Source organism: Lytechinus pictus, chromosome 3 (assembly GCF_037042905.1).
Source record: "Lytechinus pictus isolate F3 Inbred chromosome 3, Lp3.0, whole genome shotgun sequence".
Lineage (NCBI taxonomy): Eukaryota > Metazoa > Echinodermata > Echinoidea > Temnopleuroida > Toxopneustidae > Lytechinus > Lytechinus pictus.
In genome coordinates, this window is record NC_087247.1 from 47320527 (window position 1) to 47328322 (window position 7796).

The following is a 7796-nucleotide window of genomic DNA, read 5'->3' on the forward strand; positions in this document are numbered from 1 at the left end:
AAATTTTAATAGACCTTAATTAACCAAATTTCTCCAATATAATTGATGAGGTTGCAGATCAGAGCTAACATGCACATACATGTATACACCTCATTTCTGTATATTTTCAAAACTGTCAAATTTTAATAGCATTTAGTTGTTCATTGCTTTTAAACTGACTAAAAATATCAGACTGACAGTCATACGTATTATGATTGATTGGACCTCTAGGAAGAACAAAGGCAAGCCATTATATCAATGGCTGTGAATAGAGTGATCAATCCATATCTTTTTAAGTGTTTATATGTTTAAAGAACAATTCCACCCCAACAAAAAGTTGATTTGAATAAAAAGAGAAAAATCCAATTAGAATAACATTGAAAATTTCATCAAAATCGGATGTAAAATAAGAAAGTTATGACAGTTTGAAGTTTTGCTTAAATTCACATAACAGTTACATGTATATGCACATTCCGGTCAGTATGCAAATGAGGGAACTGATGACATCACTCACTCACAATTTCTTTTGTATTTTATTAATGAAATATTCTAATTTTCTCCTCATTGTCCTGTGAAACAAAGTTTTACTTCTCCCTTAACATGTGGAATTACTATTGTTTTACACTTCATTGTTCAGTTAAGTTGGTCCTTATTGTTAAATCTGTAAAATTTGAAATATTGTATAATTCAAACAATGAAAACAAAAGAAATAGTGAGGGACATCATCGATTTTCTCATTTGCATGTGACTAAATTGTGCATAACTATTTTGTGAAAAATAAGCGAAACCAAACCAATTATTCAAGGTTGTCAATTAACTTTAATCATCAATTTTATCATTCATCACATCCACCGGCTCCGCACCAACCGGCTCTTCCACCCCTTTTACTTCAGAGTTAGAAAGTTCAAACTTAATTATAGTTTTTGTTCCTGATATCATAGTAATACATTTACATGTAGCCTATAGTTCTGGCTTCAATTCAAAATGAGATATTAATCAACAAATTTGGTCTTGGCGCTGTGATGAAGCAACAACTTATCTAATTGTTCATCCTCCATCCTTCTTGCATACCAGTACCCAACTAATGAAGCGTGACCACCTTCACTTTATTATTAGATGTAAGACAGAAGCAAGTCCCTTGATTTTTAATGAATGTTCTTAAAAACATGCAAAATCCACATAAAGTGATGCAAATTGTATGGTGGATAATAATTATAAGTATGTACAGTACATGAAGTGTGGTTTATGGATATCAATATTTTGATACCAGCAAAGTCAGATAATTATAACAATGGGTATGAATGTAAAAAAAAGTGTACAGCTAGAATTTATTCATCAATCTTTTTTTTTTTTAGAGAGAGAGAAGTCATGTCCAACTGAGTTTCATACACATTTGATATTAACATCTTAAATATTTGTATTACTGATTGTGCCTGCAAATGTAGTTGATAGTTCTATGAGGATTCCATAGTTTTTTTGTGTGTCTGCAGTCAGTGCTCAGGAAGAGATCAAGCTGAGCTGTGATGGGCGCGTTACTCACATTTAAATGAGAGTTACTTTATACTCTACGGATATAAATGTACAAGAAAGATTAAAAAGCAAAGAACTACATGTATGTACAGTGCACTTGTATCTTCCCATTCCTTCCCTATATTTTTTGCAATAAGAGCAATTCTACATAAATTATGATGAATATTAATATATGAGGTCAGATTTACAAATTTTCTTCTTGTTGGGATAAGGTCTAAATTGATCAATCAAAGAACAGTCCTGGAACTGTATCAGGGCTTGAAACTGGTCACCAACAACACTAAGACACCGTTCTCACCACTACCTTCCTAAAACTAGTTTAAAGGAATCTGTAGTAAGAACGGTCGAAGCGATCTTCCAAACCGGTTCATAAAACCACCTCGCGATGTAGTTTTCAAGATCGCTTTGTCTCGTTAAAAAGGTTTTAGCGTAAGTGAGGACACAACTGTTCTTTGCACATTTAAGTGCGCTACTCCACACGACAGGTGTAGAATGCCTACGCTGCGGTTACGAATTTTGCACGAAACATGTCACCCCACTGAGAGCATTTCCATAGCAACAAGATTGCTTTACATGAAGTGATTTTAAAAACCACTTTTATGTGATCAAGTGAGAACACTAGCAAAGTGATCTTCCAAACTGGTTTCCTGAATCGGTTTCCAGTAATCTAGTTTTAGTAAGCATAATGAGAATGGCCTCTAGGTCACATGAATACATGGATTTTTTTTATTTGGTTCAATACATCTCGACAAATTCCTAATTGACACATGTACTAACTTCTTAACATAATCATCTGTAAAAGTTTTAGACGTGTTTATCTGCAAGGATATACTTCAGTACCTTTCTTTTGACAACAAGCAACATGCACGAACGCTTTCGAGTAGGATAGGAGTACTTAGGGTGCGTTTATCCGCCACTTTTTTACCCTAGAATCATGATCTGAAACATGATTCAAATCATGATTCTGCAGAATCACGATTGCGTTTAGTCGAAATTGAATATAATCATGATTAGAATCACAAACATGAAACACGAAAAAAGGGGCGTTTGGTAAGACGTTTCTGCAGAATCACGTACGAAAATGTTCGAATAAACGATATCGTGATCAAATCATGATTCTATGACCTCACTTGTAGTGTCGGGCTACTTTCGGTTTGACTCTTGCCAAGCTCAGCTCAGGGTGCTCTATATGCTCATTGTATGTACATGATTATGTACTATGCATGCATTTCTTGTCATGTTCAAATTCTGTGTTGGTCATCACATCGTCCACTACTTTTCATTTTTTGGTCATGTCTTCAACTTCAAGTTCTAGTAAATGAATTAACTGGACAGACAATGATCTCAGTTGTTGTTGAGTATAGGCCTACAGTATCAACATTAAGTTGGATCTACCCTGAAATTCACTTCCGAACACCATTTTGGATAAACTAACAAGATAAATAGAAGCATATGGACCCTATATGATAGAAGTAAACAAAATGAGGTATAGACTGAATTCTGGAAGCAAATGATTTTTCGAGAGCCGAAACACGTGCGAAAAACTTTCTCTGTCAAACTGCGCACTAGTGATGCGCACTGGACTGGCCCGATTCTGAGAAAAAACAGCATTGGAATGAAGGTCGTCTAAACGCTGATTCTGTGATATTGTGATTCATGTTTGTGTTTTGAATCATGATTCAAATCATGATTCAAATCATGATTCTGGCTTGAGGTCGCATAAACGCAGCCTTAGTCAGATTAAGCTATGGTACTTTTTTATGCTGAAATAAGCTCAAATCTACATCTAATCTACTTTTGGTAATGTTATAGTGCATGGTAATGATGTGCAGCACATACATTGTACTATATTAATTTGTGATTATAATTATTCACATCAATTCACGGGCTGCTCCAATCTTTCAAATTCATACAATTACTTTGTAACTTGTAAGGGCTATATATTAAAGATAGATATAGTCTTAGAGGTTATGAAATTGAATATTTGTTTAACTGGCTTTTTTCCAAAAGACCATGTTGGTATCATAATTATGATATGAATTTGTATACATGTACATGTACATAAGGAAATTAGGGCAGAATAATTTGGTGATTTAAGAAGATTAATCAATTAGCCTTGAATAATTCAACATTTTAAAGTTTACCATAAATATACATGTATGTACTGTACAGTATTATAAGATAAAATAACATATTTGAACTAAACACTGATTTCATAAGAAAGTCTGTAAAACCAAGTTTAATCTAGCTCTGGACTCTGGTACAATTACATTAAGTGAACTTTGTAAAATCATGAAATCTAGCTGAAAAACATTCGCACTGAAGATTGCCAACACTGATAAGCACATGTGGGACAGTGTATTATTATTGATCTGAAAAAGACCTGACAAATTGGATGGAATGCCAAGCTTATTTTGCTGATTTCTCAGCAATTGCATGTATACAATTTCTTCAAGAATCATTTGGCACATACTTTTATTATCTTTCAAATCACATCTTGACTCCTCCTGAGCACAACAAATGTCATGGAAAAATATAATTCACATCACATATATGTCAAGGTCAGGAGATATCAGAAATATGTAAAATAAAGTGGAAAATCTGGAAATTTGTATACGAAACACATGGAGAGTTGTTCGCAAAATCAGCCATTTAATAGCATGTTTGCCAATTTGAGGATCCCTATAGAAAGTGTTGCATGACTTTTCAAACATCTATAACTCTCTTATCTTTAATACAACAAATTTTTTATGAAACTTAAAAATAGCAGAAAAAACAACAAATAATAGTGAAGGTTTAAAGAAAATCCATTTAAGATTAAGAAAATTATTAGAATTTAAAGTTTTGGATTTGTGACGTCATAAACGAGCAGGTGCCCCATATGTTATGTAATATAATATGCGAATATTTCATTATTTTAATGGTTCGTGATGACTTTTTTTTTTAAACACAGGTGTGAAATGATTTGTCTATATACTGAATGTACAGTAAAAACCATTTTCAATTTTGTGAGAAAATGACATTTCATTGATTTTTTTACTATAAGATATGTAGAAAAGCTGCTTGCAGATGACGTCACAAATCAAATAATTAAAATTCTAATAACTTTTTTATTCTTTGACAGATTTTTCTCCAACCTTCGGCACTATTTTTTCCTGCTATTTAACAATAAAATATTTTTTTGTCAGGGTGAACTTCCACTTTAAGACTGACCGGAAACCTCACATCAAAAATTAGTTTGAAAGAAAAAAAGCACAAAAGTGCAAATTAGTTATTTGGTGGAGAAGAAACATTGAAAATTATGTGCTGTTGCTACTCACCACTGGAGTTGCTCCTGCACAGAGGTCCCCATTTGTACGTGTCACTGATATCATTGCCCCATTTGTTGTTGCCCCTTCTGGCATCTTTTCCTGTGTATTTAACGTCCTGTTGTTGTCGTTGTTGTTTATCTTAGTGGTCGTAATAATGCTACTGTTGCTGGCATTCCTGTTCCGACTTCTACGTCGAGACATACTTGTCAGGACGTGCCAACATCAGTCAATCCTTCCTGCAGATAATTTAAAGATACATGAAAGTTAATACTTTCTTGGTTTACTTGGGAAAACTTAGCCCTGTGTTCATTTGAAGATGCAGAGAGCCTACATGTATGTATGTATCTATTTCTGTCTAATGCTCTCTTATTCTTTTTTCTCATTATCAATCTATCTTCTCTCTCTCTCTTTCTGCCCCTCTAAAGTTCTTTCTCTCTTCAAATTTTGTCCCATACAGTGTATTACTGTTAATTTCTTATTCTCTATCAAAGGGTCATTGACTCTCTATATCTCTCTCCCTCTCTCTGCCCCTATTATTTACATGACACTTGGAAGAAAACCCACCCTCTAGTTATAACTTGGCTCTCTTGAACAGAGATCTCTATACAACGAGCTAACAGGTCAAGGAAAAGCTTGAATTTAGAATACAAATGAAATTTCTGGGACAGCAAAATTCCAGAGACATTCTAGAATTGGCCCAATCACATTTCAACAAGTGTAAAATGTTATTACATGTACCAGGAGACAAAATATGGATGGAAAATACATGTAATTCAGAACTACATTTCAAAGGCCTTCTTAACATTGTGCGTGCCTAAAATCTGACATCATGCAAACCCTTCGGTATCGGCCTACATACTGAGTTTCAGAAAAAATAACTTCAAGATTATCAAGATGGTTGTCTTCCTTCTTATCAAAGACAAAAGAAGCTTAAAGATCGACTTATTAAAGGCCTACTCCAACCTTCATGTAACTTAAAAATGTAGAATCTTTATTTGGAATTACCAGTAATGAATTTAACTGAACTTGTGTCACAAGAAAAACAAAACAAAATTGAATGTAACCTTCATGTACATGTACATGTACAACTAAATGTAGGCCAAGGCGTCTGGTATATGCATTACCCTAATAGCCAATCTTATAAATTCTTTACAATCTATTATACCATTGAAATAATTCAAAAGCACAAGAAAAGATATTCTGCATACTACCGGTAAATATATACATCAAGTGCTATGAAATAGTCCCTGAGAAAAAAAAATTCTTTCAGAAAGCAAACAAAGAAAACATACAGTGTACATATTCCATGAAAGGATGTATATTGTACAGCAGTGAGTGACAACAGCCTTCACCCTTGACCTCCAGTACAGAGAGCTTGCCCTGCTGAGCTACTTGACAACCAGATATTTGTACAAGTGTGCCTGGAAACTGAATATCAAGTTTTGTCCCTTCTCTGGATTTATGTCAATTGTAAACAGGAAAAATATATGTACATCCACGTTTATGCTTTACATGAAAGACCTTTTGCACTGTAATTAAACAAAAATCCTTCAAAGTAACTACATAGTACACTATTTTGTCAACCTGCAGAAATCATTTCAAAAGATCCAAATGTTGTAAAGCCTATACATGTAATTGAACATGTAGTCCTATAATTGAACATGTAGGCCTATAGAGTTTATCCTACATTTTAGGCCTGTATGTGTACATTCACACTGTTCTTTTTGAAATACCCATAGAACACAAGTAATTGATGTTATTTATGAAAACATGTGTATGGTGTGTTGCATTCAAATCTCTATTCTATTTATAAGCACTGAAAGGTGCATCTAGAAGTAGCCACTACAATAACGGTGTACTACTACATGTACCTCAGAATAGACACTTCGATGCTATATGAAAGTGCAGAATATGCACCCAACATCTAGAAAAGTAGTATATCATACTTCATCATTATCAAAAGGATAACTCATCAAAATAAAATCAATTCAAAGCATTTGTACAGTCAATATTCACTTGAAGCACATCTAAAGATGAGAGGAAGAAATAGGACAGGCCTATGGTATACTACTGTACATGGGTTTATTCATAATAGATGCAAATAACGGCAGTTGCTTCAACAACTGTATGCATGCATGCATGGACTATTCTATACCTGTCAATTGTCTCATGTACGTACATTTACGTACGATGTTGCATCAGGCTGGCAGAGACATTAATGCACAAAAATCTGTGTGGGATGCTCAATTGCTTTGGCGAGAGAAAATTGCTTGAGCAGCAAGTAGCGGCTATTTTCGGCTCATCGCTCAGAGTACACGACTTTGTATTTCATAAATAATGCAAGGTTATTCAACAGATACATGCACACATCTAGCAAGGCGGGTACAAGCTTTGAACTTGTACTAGTGTTGGAATGGAGCAGCACCATTGGTGCTATCTTGTATATGTCCTGAGAATAATGTATTCTATTAGTCAAGCAACAATCACGATCTGTTTTATCAGGCTTTTGAATATACTTTACTCTTACTTATTAAATAGTAATAAGTATAAAAAAAAAAAAAACATTCTCTATCAAAGGGTCATTGACTCTCTATATCTCTCTGCCCCTATTAAAATTATATAAAAAAATCATTCTGGACATTTCAATGGAAAGTGATACTCACACATACCTGTAATTAATACCACAGGCAATGTCTTGACATTGCAAATTTACTTATTAAAGGTGAAGTTCACCCTGAAGAAAAATTTGCTGTAAAAATAGCAGAAAAAATTGTAAAAAATATTGGTGAAGGTTTGAGGAAAATCCATTTAATATTAAAAAGTTATTAGAATTCTAAGTTTTGGATTTGTGATAGTAATAATTTGTGACATCATAAACAAGCAGCTGCCCTATATGTTATGTAATATATGCATGAAATTCATTTTTTTATGGTTCTTGATGACTTGTTTTTTTCTTTTCATGATCAGGTGTGAAAT